This window comes from Urocitellus parryii, chromosome 5 (genome assembly GCF_045843805.1).
Source record: "Urocitellus parryii isolate mUroPar1 chromosome 5, mUroPar1.hap1, whole genome shotgun sequence".
Classification (NCBI taxonomy): Eukaryota; Metazoa; Chordata; class Mammalia; order Rodentia; family Sciuridae; genus Urocitellus; species Urocitellus parryii.
The window spans coordinates 167,293,316-167,308,118 of record NC_135535.1 but is presented as its reverse complement, the minus strand read 5'-3'; positions in this window follow the sequence as shown (position 1 = coordinate 167,308,118).

Here is a 14,803-nt window from a genome sequence, read left to right as displayed (position 1 = left end):
TGGGGGCTGAGGTTCTTTGCCTCACCTCTGTTGGCCCCCAAATTTATACCATTACTAGCAGAAGGGAGGAGGATACAGAAATGCCACACACACACACTAAAATGAATTCATGACAATATCAAAATTGTCCTATGTGAAGAAATGGCATAAAACTTTTTCAAAGAATCTTTGTAGGGCTGGGGATGTGGCTCAAGTGGTAGTGCGCTCTCCTGGCATGCGTGCGGCCCGGGTTCGATCCTCAGCACCACATACCAACAAAGATGTTGTGTCCGCCGAGAACTAAAAAATAAATATTAAAAAATTCTCTCTCTCTCTCACTCTCTCTCCTCTCTCACTCTCTCTTTTAAAAAAAAAAAGAATCTTTGTATTTCCTGTATCATGTACAAAGAGATATGCTAAACAATGGGTTAAAGGCCAATCTTAAAAGTATGAGATTATGATCTGCAGGGTAGAAAAAAATAGTCAGTTTAAAAAAACTCAAAAATATAAAGAGGCAATTAAAAAATGCTCATCCATAACAGTAATTGAGAATATACAAATAAACCAGCTCCCCTTAATCTCATAGCCAACAGTTAAAATCATTGGGGGTAGAGTAGGAGAGGAATAACAATAAATAAAATAGGGATGAAATATTGGAATGGTACAAGTATTGATTATTATGAAGACATTGGTTTTGCTCTGTACAGTGACATTCAAGTGAACTTATCCTTCAAATAGCAACTAAATAAAGGATACTTCAAGTTTTTGGAGCATGTAACATGACTCTTTCCTAACCCCTCTCCAATGGGATAGAAGTCTTAAAACACTGGACAGAGGGCTGGGATTGTGGCTCAGTGGTAGAGTGCTTGCCTAGCATGCACAAGGCACTGGGTTTGATCCCCAGCACGACATAAAAAACTAAACAAAATAAAGGTATTGTGTCCATCTACAACTAAAAGTAAAATAAAATAAAAAAAACACTGGAAAAAAGAGTCAAGGGTTTATATGGAGGGTGTGTTTGTTTGGTTGTAGTGAGTATTGAAGCCATGGCCTGTGGAATGCTAGGTAAACCCTCTACCACTGGGTCACACTCAAAATAGAAAAAGCTAGAAGGCTGGGATATAGCTCAGTGGTAGAACACCCTTGAATTCAATCCCCAGCACACAACAAAATAAATAAATAAAAATGAGAACATAAAATTGTGGATAGAAGTGTAAAGAAAAGTATATGTATGAGATTGAAGTTGTTAGTAGTAACATGAAAATAAAATATTGTAACTTTAATTTTATTTCCAGTAAGAAAAATAGGCACAGAATTGGCACAAAAGGAAATGAGAAGAAAGTCAAAACATGCCACCATCAAAAAGAAAAGATAAAAACCCAAGTCAATGCAGTAGAACAAAGGAGACAGAAGCACACAAATGCACACCCACACATATACATGCATACAAACACAGGTGTAAGATACAACAAACAAAAATAGCAGTAGTATCCCTACTGCCTCTTTCATCTGCTTCTCTCTCCCTCCAATAGCTTGGTTTTTCAGTATTTTTCAGAAGGGCAGCAGATAAACCCAGTAGCTGTCCCACTGGATGTACCAAAGAGCATCATCCCAGCACTTTCTCATTTTCATTCTGAGACAGAGTCCTACAAAGTGACCTCAAACTTCAGATCCTCCTGCCTCAGGCTCCTGGAGTCCCTAGAATGACAGGCCTTCACCCCTATGCATTGGCATTATTATTTTACAAAATAATGGAATTCTGGATAACAAGCTCATACATGTGTAAAACATCCCTGATTCACACACCCTCCCTGTTTCTGTCCTCTCCTCTCTGGATAATGAATCCACATGGAAGGCATTCATTCTTCCATAGAAAAAAAAATGGAACATTTATTTCTCAGTTCAAAGAAACATTAGGCAGGATTGAACAAATGGTACTGGGAAAACTGGATATCCACATGCAAAAAATCAAGTTGGACCATTTATCCTATATGCAAAAATTAATTCGAAATTGAAAAAAAAGCTAGAAAAATGCATAAACCCTGCTGCAAGAAAACTTGGGGGAAAGTTTTATGAGATTGACTTTGGCAATGATTTCTTAGATATGCCACCAAAAGCACAAATAAAAACAGACTACATCCAAAGGAAGAACTGTGCATAAAAGGACAAAATGAAAAATGGTAAAACAATCTGTGGACTAGGAAAATGCCTTTGGAAATCACATCTGACAAAATGTTGATATCAAGACATAGAGAACCACAACTTACACAGAACTCCAACTTAAAGTGGGCAAAGGATTGGAATAGGTATTTCTCCAAAGAAGATAAACAGAAAAAAAAATTAAAATAAAAAAGAACTTGGTTAATAATTTCTCATAATATTGGAGAAAAATAAATACTGTCCTTTATGTCCAAATGCAACTGTCTCTAATTAACTATATAAAAATCTAGTCTATGTGTTTGTGTTTGTACTGGGAGAATGCACATATGTGAATCTAAGATCATTACCATTTCACCACTTATTTCATTTTCACAATTATCACACTATAAAACTAATTTAGAAACTTGATACTTCACTGGACAGTGTATCCTCCAAAACTCTCAAAATAACATATGATTATTCTCTTGTTTTCAGCTGTGCTATACTAATAGCTTATATCTTAAACTTTCTTTAAAGCTACATGTGCTAGAGGTTTAGTCCCCAATATGGTGACACACTGGGACATGGTAGGTCATTTAAGAGCTGGAGCCTTGTGGAAGACCTTTAGGTCATTGGAGGAAGGCTCTTACGAGGATCATGGGGCCCTGGCCACTCTCCTCTTTCTCCCTCTGACTTTATGGTCATGTGGTTGACAGTTTTACTCTACCATGATGTGCTATCTCCCCACAGGCATAAAGCAACAGGGACAAGAGACCAAGGACTGAATCCTCCAAAACTATAATCCCAGAAAATTAGGAGGCTGAGGAAGGAGTGTCCCAAGTCCAAAGCTACTTGAGCAACTTAGTTAGACCATGTCTCCAAAAATAAGGAACTGGTAAAATAGTTCTGTTTTGAGCAGACTCCTTACACCACCACCAAAAAAAAAAAAAAAAAAAAGTCAAAATGACCCTTATCACAGGTATTAGGTGTAGTGGTAGAAACTGGGCCTTCTTGTCTGGAGATTAAGTGTTCTGTAAGAAAGCATAGCATTTTCTTTTGGAAACATTTAGTAACAGAATTGCTAGGCGTCTGCAACTTCAATCAACATTCCAAGTGACTGTCCAAAGTGATTATGCAAATACCACATTTCCTCTAATGAAGAGTTGCTATTTCCTTACAGGTTCTCTGTCTCATTTTGCGAGAAAAGATATTTACAGAATGAAGATTTGAATATTTCACACCTTATAAATTCATACAAAACATGCTTTATTGTACAATTTAATATTTTTTCATAATTTCACACTTAAATAAATATGAGACACATGACAAACATAGCATAAGAACTCATCACAAGGGTTCCAAGAGGGTGGGCAAAGTGTAATAAACCATAAGTGCAAGATTTCTTCACTATTCCTAGTATTGCTTAAATGACCGTAACTCGTACATACTGTTTCATGATTAAATATTATGACAGCAAAATATAAGAGCTGAAAAAGTGTTCTCTAGCCTTGGTCTCCTTTTGCACGAAACATCCCAGGAGTCAACTGGGAATTCAGGAAGAGCACCTCCACTCCTCCACTGACACTGCATGAATGGTGCCCCCTAGTGGTCTGAGGGATGTGGCCTGCAGAGCTGGTGTTGGCAGGACCTGTAGGAGACAAGAAACTCTCTGGAAGACTTCAAGCAGTTCTATATCCTAAAGCCCAAAATTGTGAAAATGGTTCCAAAGTGGGAGATTCCATCATATTGCCATCTTTGCAGTTTTGCCTCAAAGCCTCAGATCAACAATATCCAAAGGTTTCCCTGGTATCATTGATCTACATGCCCAGGTGACTGTCAGAACACTATGGATTCTCAAACAGGGGCTCTCACTTCAGTGCAGAAGCCTTCAGGGTCCTTAGGATTGCAGTAGCTGAAGATGTGACCTCAGTAAATTCGGCTTTCAGTGGCAAAACTCAGGTAGGCCATTTTAGGTGGATGGAGGTGTTGATCTAAATTATGGTCAGAGAAAGATTCTGCCAAGAATGTGAATTGGAAATAGAATGACACAGCAACAGGCTTATGCCTACCACAGTACACCCCAGGTACATTCACTGTGAGCACAGTGGGAGAGTTGAGGGCTGGGGGAGATTATTAAAGGTAAAAGTAAAAAAAAAAACTACAATACATATTTCCAAACAATAAGTCCTGGAAACTGTGAAAAACACCAAGAGAAATGTGAGCCCAAAGTTAAACAGACAGTTGCTGAGCAGACATCCTTGCAGAAATCTCTTCTGAATGACTGAATTCCCACAGAATCTTGTGAATTCCTGTCAAGCAATCCTGGCTGAGATGGTTTCCTTCAAAATGTCCTAGCTTGGTTTTTGTTTCTTTGTGAGGGTTGACATATATAAAAATCAATTGTGATGCCAATGACACTGTAAAATTTCAGAGGGTCCAGGCTGTCCTGGCAGGCTATGATGTCCTGAAGATGCTGTCCTGGTCCAGGGAGGAGAGCAGCAGTCTAAAGACCCCTCCATAGAAAGGCCCCTTAGGGGATCTTACATCCAATGCGGAGATATTTGTTAGACAGGGCTGTGCAAGAAGTGTCTACCTAAAGCAAACATTGGTTTAAGTTTGGCAATTCTGTCTTTGTGCCTGTTGCTGTGGTAGTGGCTGCATAAGTCAAACTTTCTCCAGAACACTGGAGGATGCATAGTCAGGGATCTACCACTGTTGGGTACTGATACTCCACCAAAAGACACTGATCTTTTAGAAATCTCTGTCTCTCTCTCTGCACTAGCTGGGGTGAAGGGGGATCTATGAAGGATTCGGGGGTATTTTTAAAAATTTTTGTTTTATCTTTTTTAAAAAATATTTTTGTTCATAAAACTTTATTGAGCTGAACATCTTTATGTGCATATTAAACATAGATTTAACCCTGATACTAAGTGGATGATTATTGAATGACTTCTGACTATAACTCTCTAAAACTGATTGCAAAGTACTTCATTTATAATTTTGGCCAGGTCATCAACTTCTTCATAACCCGCATTCCTGCTTGGTTGGACCTGGGCTGCTCTCTAGCACCTTGCTGTACATATAACACAAAAGACTCTGGAACAAAGCTCATCTCTATGTGTGGAGGAGATGTGCACTGAATCTGAGAACTTGAGTCCTTTCCATTCTTTTGCCAACCTGCATCCTGCTCTTGTTGAAGCAAGGGCAACTGCTGCCCTAAGTCATCATGCTTCTGAGACATTAGAAGTGTGCTGGGTTTCTGATCTTGACTAAAAGGCTCAGGGGTCACTCCAGTTGATCTGGGCTAACTGGGCTGTGCAAAATAACCACACAAGAGACACAAATATCTTTTCATTTGTGGTCACTGTGATGGCTCCTGTGACCTTAAGAGTCACAGAAAGAGAGAGAGCCAGAGCATGCACTGACCATTTTTATTGAGGAGAAGCTATTCAAATGAGGCAAGGGGTCAAGTTTCAGGGGGCTGAGCCTATCTTCATGATGTCCACTGTCAGCAGGTTGACTGACACCTGGGTAGGCCACACGCAAGGGCACAATAAGAGAAGGGGACACACACAAGGCACTTCATGGAAGATTCTATCCTAAATAGGGCAAGGGGTTATATTACAAAGGAACAGGTGAGCATTGCTTCAACCATGGGGCTGTAGCAAGACACACCCATGCACAAGACACCAACTCTCAAACCCAAGAAGGGTGGGGAGATCTCTGCCACATTTCTGTGACTGAGTGCCTCAGCACCCAGCCAGAGAATGTGACTCAGTCACTTGCAAGGTTAGTCTCTCACAGAAGTGGGTCCTGAACTGGCAGCTTCTCTTGGTAACTCTGGGGCTCTTGAAGCTGTGGATTATAATAAACTCAGTCACTCTCCTGCTGTCCTCCCCACAGATCAAAGAGGTCCATTTCCTGCTGCTGCTGCATCTTTCCCTGCACACTATCGACACAGGGCAAAGGCAAGTCAAATAGTTCATACCCCTCACCCCAGACCTGCTGGTTTGGGGACCTGGGCTGCTCTCTAGCAAGCTGGTGTCCATCTAACCCAAAAGGCTCTGGAGAAAAACTCAACTCCATTTGTGGAGTAGATGTGCACTGAATCTGAGAACTTGAGTCCTGTCCATTCTTTTGCCAACTTGCATCTTGGAGCTGTTGCAGCTGTGGATTATAATACACCCAGTCACTCTGTTGCTGTCCTCCACACAGGCCAGAGATCTGCTGGTCCTGCTGCTGCTTCATCTTTCCGTGCACACTGTTAACATTGAACAAGGGCAAGGGCCTTCTCTGTTGGCTTTCCTCTGTCATGAAAGTGGCCTTCTCAAAATGTTGCAAAGATGAAGCAGGGTGACTATAGGTGGCTGGAGCAAAGCTGGGAGAAGATTCACTTCCTCTGGCCCCTTGACCCAGTGAAGTACAACTTGGTTTCTTTCTCATGCCTGGGAACACCGAGATACATGAGCCATCCTCTTCACTGAGAAGTCCACATGTCTTCATAGGAAAATAGGCAGTTTCTTCTGGTGAAGCCTGATGGGAGAAAGAGCGCTGTGTAGTGGTACTGTTGTCATATTGCATCTGGGAGTCCTGGTGACCTAAAACATGATGATGATCTTGGACAGGGAACCCATGTCTCCTGGTGACAAACATTCTTTCTTTCTTTGTGCGTCTTAGTCTGAATCTTTTATTTTGAAACCAAATCTAAAAAGAAAGAAATCATATTCAATCAAATATTTTATAGGTAAGCTTAATTTCAGCATTATCTATGATTTGCTTCTTGATGTGAAGTAGACACAAAAAAGACAATCCATCCTCGGATGAATCATGGAGGTTATTGTACAGGTTATGAATGGTGCACAATTTCAAACTCACATCTGTCCTCAGAATTATCTTCATGTGAACCCAGGTTTTCAAAGTCTCTCAGCAACCTCTCTGCAACCTCTTCAATTAGACTGAGTAGAACCCCAGATGCCCTATGCACGTTCCCAAAGCTTCTTGATTTTTCCCAAGCTGTCCCATCAACACATATTCATGACTCCATGTACTGTAAGATTATTCTTAAGTTTCTTGTACTGAAAAGCCACAAACAGGACAAACAAAATCTCTGAAAACTACACAGTACATTTTACAAGTGATCCTAATAATTGCACAGAACTCTAGTTTATGTCTTTTTCTCCTGCATCAATTCAGGATAATTGCAATGCCAGGCATAGTCCCTAAAGCTTTGAGGTGGGTGTTTAAAAATAACAAAATGCTTTACAGATAATGAAACCCAATTATCTAGGGGTGGAGAGGGGCACAGGCAAGAATAGTTGGAAGCCTTTTGATATTTGATCAGAACTGGAACCCATCTCCAAATTCAGAATGAATTTAGGTTAATATCTAGAAGAATATTTGATACACACTTAGGATGGTTAAAATTGTAACTATACATAACAAAACTGGTACCTCTAAACACATGCTCTCATTTTCTCTTATAATTAGACATGAAGAAATAAGGTGCGAGTGTCCTTAATTTGTCAACAGATACAGAGCAGTTAGCAGGTCAGTTACAAATGATGAATTCAAAAGTCAGGTTGTCCTTTTCTCATATCCAGACCTCCTAGGATCCTCTCCCTGACCATGCTTGCTTCTGCATCACATGGGCCCATTCTAAACAGTTGCACTGCTTTTCAAACAAATTTCTCTCCCAGTCATTTTCTTGTTCAGATTTTCTACTTATTTGTATAAAATCATTGATTTGCAGAACCTGTGAAATGTTTCCAGTTCATGGAATTTGTATAATCAATAACTTCTTAGCTTACAGAGAATTTTCTATTCTTTTATTTTGCAACACTGTTCTTATATCCCCCTTTCATATTTCCTCTAAGAAAATGTCCTCCTAGTCTCAAACAACTAATATTTTTATTGATACATGGATAATGACAGAATCAAGATATATGGAAAACTGCTTGAGTGTATATCAGGGCCATCCTAATATAGCAAAACTTTGTGCAGCTTTAACAATAATTCACAAAAATCATCAGAAATTTCCAAAACAAAATATTGGCTCATGTACCAAATGGCTACAAAGTACCTACTCATGCTGTGAGGTGCCACATGTGGGACATAATTGAACCAAGTCCTTTCTCCTGCACCCTAGGTGATCACCTCTTTGCAGTTTAATTGGTATACCAAAGTTAAGAGATCTCAAGTAAAAACACCTAATGTCTCTGCCAAAAAACTGATCAGGACAAATTGCATAGCCATCCTTAACTCCTCTCATGGAATATCCAACATTTCTGCAAACTATCAGTTCTACCTTTAAAATATTCAATCTTCCTAGTTCTGTATAATTCCATAGCCAGCACCATGATCACGGTCCAGCAGGGGTCCTATTCTGGATAATTACAGAGCATCTTAATTGGTGCCTACTCCTCACAATAATCCTGCCACACAATAGTTGAATTTTTCCATAAATCTAAAATGATACATTCACATCCACACTGAAATGAATATGTAACAAGGATCAACAATGTCCTGTGTGAAGAAATGACATGAAATTTTTTCAAAATTTTTATTTTGTATTGTCTGTATCATCTACAAAGATATGTTCATGCAATTTTTGGACTTTTGACTTACATTGACTTCAGATATTTGGCAATTCATTTGCTTGGCCAGCTCTTGCCGGACGCTAAATTCTGGGTATGAATTCTGTTCAAATGATCGATTAAGAATCTCCAAGTCATGTTTTGTAAATTTGTGCCGTGGTTTTCCTTTTCCTCTTTCCTGTTTTGTTTCTCCTACTTCCTTAGGACTATCTTCATCTGAAGATGCTAAAAGTATAGAAACAGAAAAAAAAGATTGAGGTTTGCCAGTAGCATCCAGAGAAAAACATATTATTTGTTCACCAAGATTTTTACAACATGGAGATGTGCCTCACAACTTATTCATAATAATAGAACCAACAATGGATTAATGGCTGATCCTAAAAATCTGAGGAAAATGGGAGATTATGATATCTAGGGTAGGAAAGGATTTTATGCTAACAGAAATTTAAAATATATAAAAAGAGACACCCCCCCAAAAAAATGCTCAGCCAAGATAGTAATTGAAGAAGTACAAATCAACCATCTCACATCTATCTGATAACCAACACTTTAAATGGTTGGTGGAAGAGTAGGGGATGAATAAGATTGAATAAAATAGGGAGGGAGCATTGGGATCGGACAAGTATTGATTATTATGGCCACTTTGTTTTTTGATCTATACTATGAAGTTCAAAGTGAACTTATCAGGAAACATAGCATTCAAATAAAGGATCCCTGAAATTTTTGGAGCATGTTTACATGATCCTTTCCTAACACCTGTCCAATATAATGGCAGTCTTAAAACACTAGACATAGAGCATCAAAGATTGTGTGTGTGTGTGTGGGGGGGTATTTGTTCTTGTTGTTGTTTCGTGGTAGTGATGATTGACCAGGGCCTCAGGCATGCAAGGCAAACCCTCTACCACTGGGTCACACTCAAAATAGAAAAAGCAAAAAGGCTGTTGATGTAGCTTAGTGGTAGAGCTCCTCTGGCTTCAATCCCCAGCACAACAACAACAAAAACATAAAGTTGGGGTAGAACTGTACAGGAATAGAGATTTTATGAGATTGAAGTTAAGGGAGTATTAACATTAAAATAAAATGTTTTAAACATTAATTTGTTTTTCTGAAAGAAGAATAGCTACAGAATAGCACAAAAGGAAATGAAAAAAAGTCAAAACATGCCACTTCCAAAAAGAAAGAAAGAAAGAAAGAAAGAAAGAAAGAAAGAAAGAAAGAAAGAAAGAAAGAAACCAAATCAAAGCAATAAGAACAAAGAAGGAAGAAACACACACACAGGAGTAAGACAAACCAAACAAGAAAAATGGCAGTAGTAGCACTCTTCTCTCCTCCTCACCCTTCTCTCTCCCTCCAGTGGCTTGGTTTTTTGGTATTTTTTCCAAGAGCAGGGAATAAAACTAGCAGCTGTCCCACTGGCTTTACCACAGAGCTTTATCCCAGCTGTTTTTCATTTTGAGACAGGGTCCTACAAAGTGGCCTCAAACTTAAGGTCCCCCTCCCTCAGGCTAAAGGAGGCACTGCAATCACAGGCATGCACCCAAGTTGCCCACTACTTGTGCATTATTAATTCTACAAAATAATGGGATTCTTGGTGACAAGCTCCTACATGTATTAAAATATGTTTGATTGATACTCTTGCCCTCTTTCTGTCCTCTCCTTTTCTCTGGGGGATCTAATCCACTTGTAAGCCATCAAATCTTCCACAGAAAACAAAAATGAAACATTTACAAATGGTGCTGGGAAAACTGGATATCCACATGCAAAGAATCAGAAAAATCGAGTAAAGTGTTGGATGCTTTACCCATAGGCAAAAATCAACTCATTATGGAAAAATAAAAGCTAAAAGAATGTATAAAACCTCCTGCAAGAAAACTTAAGGGGGAAATTTTATGATATTGAATTAGGCAATTCAATATTGATTGACATTGATTTCATAGATAGGTCACCAAAAGCACAAACAACAACAAAAAGAATTATATAACATCCAAATAAAGAATTGTGCATCAAAGGACAATATGAACAAAATGAAAAGAAACCTGTAGAATAGGAGAACCTCTTTGAAAAATCATATCTGTAAATGGGTTGATATCAAGACATAAAGAACCACAACTCACATACAACTCTAAATTAAAATGGGCAAAAAATTTAAATAGACATTTGTTCAAACAAGAAAAACAAATTGTCATTAAGCATGTGAAAAGTTGTTCAACATCATGAATCACTGAGGAAGCTAAATCAAATGCACAGGGAGTTAACACCTCAGTCTCATTAGGGTGGCTACTATCCAAAAGCCAAAGGACCAAAACAATACAACTGTAGATAAAGAGCATAGACATTGGAACCCCTGATGCACTGTTTGTCGGTGGGAAGAAAAAATGGTATAGCTACTATGGAAAACAATACGGCAGTTTCTCAAAACACAATTTTCAATGACTCTATCATCCAATTTCACTTGCATGAGGAACCTAGAGTAGTCAAACTCATAGAGACAAAGTGTACATGATATCTCCATGAACTCAGGAGGGGATGGGGAATGGGGAATTGTGTTTTAATGGTTACAAAGTATAAGTTTTAAAAGATGAAAAGAGCTATGGAAAGTTGGTGGTAATGCTTAGAGGACAATGTAATATAGGTGATACCACTGACGTGCACATTTAAAAATGGTGGTGAGGGTAAATTTTACATGAAGTTTAATAAAATAAAATAAAAACTCAAGGAAATTATCCCAAAAGACAAGACATGAATCTATACACTTTAGATGAACACAGTTCACTTTTATAACAAAGCCACTTCAGGAGAAATGACATAGCCACAAAATAGATTTAATTCAGTTGAGCCGCCTGACCTTAAACCACACCTCTCAATACTGTTCCATTGGGGTTAATTTTTTCACACAGGAACTTCAGAGGGTTCAACATTGACTTCATTCCAGTTGGAGTGAGTCCAGAGTTATTTTACTCTCAATCATGTACCAAGTAACAATATTGTGGTCAAGGATGGACTGGATACATGATGGTGTTGCCACAGATTATATCATAGAGTTAGTAGTGACATCAGAGTTATCTTAGTTTATGTAAATTCACACTATGATGTCCACACATCAAAAATCACCTAGTACATTTCTCAGAACCAATCCCCGTCATTAAACAATTGGTCTAATTGAAATCATTTTTCATCTTTATTGACTTGATTTTTTAATAAGAGAAATACAATTTTCCCTAAAATACAGGCATAGTGAGTTCTATCTTATGGAGCAATAATAATAATCTCATTTACATAAAAATTTAACATAGTATTAGTCATGACAGTGAGCTCTGGAGAGTGCATTTGAGCCTTTTCCCTGCCTCAGAGAGGCTGCTGAGAAGAGTAAAGGAAGCAGTGCTTTCAATAGCAGAACCCCATTTCATAAGCAGCATCACTTTTCTATCTCCTGTCCTAGAGAACTGTCAAAGATGTGCAGCATGAGATACTAACCATGAGACTGCAATTTCACCCAATGTTTGGAAACAACACATAAAGGGGGCTTTAAAAAATAAATAAATAAAAATAAAGCACTCTATTCACAGCAAAATCACAGCAAAAATAGGGTGGCCAGCTGAGGACAGCCAAGGTTCCAGGGAGATTCTGGTCTGTTGCTCCCATTCCCCACCCCATACCTCAATAAAAAAATGTTTCCAATATTTCTGAAAAGAAAACACACATGCTTCAAAATTCTAAAGAGGTAAGGTTTTTCAAATAAAAGCTCAGTATAAAAAAAACAGCACCCAAACAGACAAATCCTTTGGATTATTCTAGCCCCATGGTTAGAAGCAGGTCTCTGTCAACTGATTACCTGAGATCATGGCAGCTTTGTGGAGCTTTTTGCTTCCCAAATGGGACTGCAGTTGAGCCATCACTGTTTGGGGACAATTTTCCTGCACATTATTGCCTCTGAGGCCATGTGCCTAGGTCCACTACAAATGGTTGGGAAGAAGGTCATTTATAAGTTGCAAGGCAGCAGAAGCTGATCCCACAACCTTTTCCTCTTAACTAGGGCTCCTCTAGAAAAATAAATCAGCCAGAAACAAGAGTCTTGCAAGTCTATCTCATCAAAAATCATGCATGCAAAATTTGAAATTTTTCAGTTTACTTCTGAACTTCACAGAATTTAAAAAAAAAATACAAAAAACAAACAAATAAACATCACTTGTGAATTCAAAAAACAATCCCCAGGATCACTCATTTAATTCTGCCAGTATACTTTCTTGGCCCTCCCCAACCCTGGGATTCTAGAAATCTATTCCAGGACATGGGGCATGCTGGGCAAGTACCCTACCATTAAAGGATACCCATGCCTTTCTTTCCTTTTTGTTTATTTGGTGGGGGAGGTAGCCAGATACGACCCAGGGCGTCATGAAGGACGCCTGTCCTGGCCATGCCTGACTTCCACATGTGGGGCTCTGGTATACTAGCCAAGCCCTCTACTACTGAGCAACACCCAAGCCTATGCTTCTGATTTTTATTTATTTTATTTTAATTTTCCCCCCAGCCCTTTACTGCCTCTGCCCCATTAAGTCTTGTTTTTTTTTTTAATTTTTTTTTTTTGGGGGGGTGTGGGGATGCCTGGTATTGAACTCAGAGGCACTGGACCACAGAGCCATATCCCCAACCCTATTTTGTATTTTATTTAGAGAAAGGGTCTCAACAAGTTGCTTAGTGCCTTGCTTTTGCTGAGGCTGGCTTTGAACTCGTGATCCTCGTGTCTCAGCCTCCCTCCTGAGTAGCTGGTATTACAGGCACAGGCCACCAAGCTTGACAAACTCTTTAAATCACAGGAAAGAAGAAAAAGTACAAGAACATAAAGAGCTTATCCCTCGACCTCAACCCAGAGCAGTACCTGGCCAATTTTATTGGATCCAACCAACCATGCGGCTCATCTTTTTGAAGTGCTGCTTCATACTCCTCCTCACATTGGAAAGTCAGACATATGGTTTGGCCTGAAAATATCTCCCTATAGCTCTAAAATATAAGGAATCTCTTTGCGTGTAACCACGGGCTTACTTTTAAATATAAGAGCCTTTGGAAAAGCCCTGGTCCCCAATTGCATTGTGCAGCAGCCATAAACAGTTCCATCGGTGACAGGGGCTGTCGCTGGCCCCCAAACCTGAGCCTGCAAGAGATGAAGGCTCCAATAGCCCCACTACCAAACCTAGTGCACCCAGCCCACAGGCTGCCACAGAAAGACACATCTCAGTCCTCCCCAAAGAAACTCACCCTTGGAAGCCATGTGGAACTCTACTCCTCAGGCGTGCTCAGGGGTAAAGCAAGGAACTCTGGAGCAGCATCTATTAATACAACTCACCCCAGACACGCCCTTGAGGAACCGCCCCTGACTGACACAGCCCGCCTGGAACAGGGGCCCAAGGACAGAGGACTCGGCCCCACCCAAGCCAGTAGCCCACCCTAGACCCTGCTGCATATTCCAGTCCTAGCTTCCCTTCATGGGCACCCACTGAAACTAATCTTACTCAGTCCCTACAACACCCAGATCATGTCGGTACTATGTTATCCCCACATGAAGTTGAGGACACGGGGAACAGAAATGTTAAAGCCACAGTAAGCCCCTGAACTTGAACGCGGGACCTTGTACTCCTCTCTATCACACTATCACTGGACACGGGCTCTATGAGAACCACTGACTTGACTAAACAAAAAGAGCCACATGAGTTAATATAGTATTGATTAAGGAGTACTGAGATTTGAAGCAGGAGAGACCACAGACTGAAGTTTAATAAGGACATTATAAGACATAAGAGTAATGTTTTATGAACTTGAGATCATTTGCAAAACAACAACAACAACAACAACAAAAAAGGTATATATTTATTTTCTCGGTACTAGGGATTGAACCAGGGCAATCTACCACTGAGGTATATCCCCCAACCCGCTTTTTTTGAGAGGTTCCTGCTGATTTGCTGAGAGTGACATTCAACTTGCATCCTCCTACTTCAGCCTCAGGAGAAACTGGAATTACAGGTATGCTCTGTGCAGCCCACTTAATTCATCTTGTTCTTCTTACAATTCTGTGATAGGGCAAAAATCTTTATTTCACA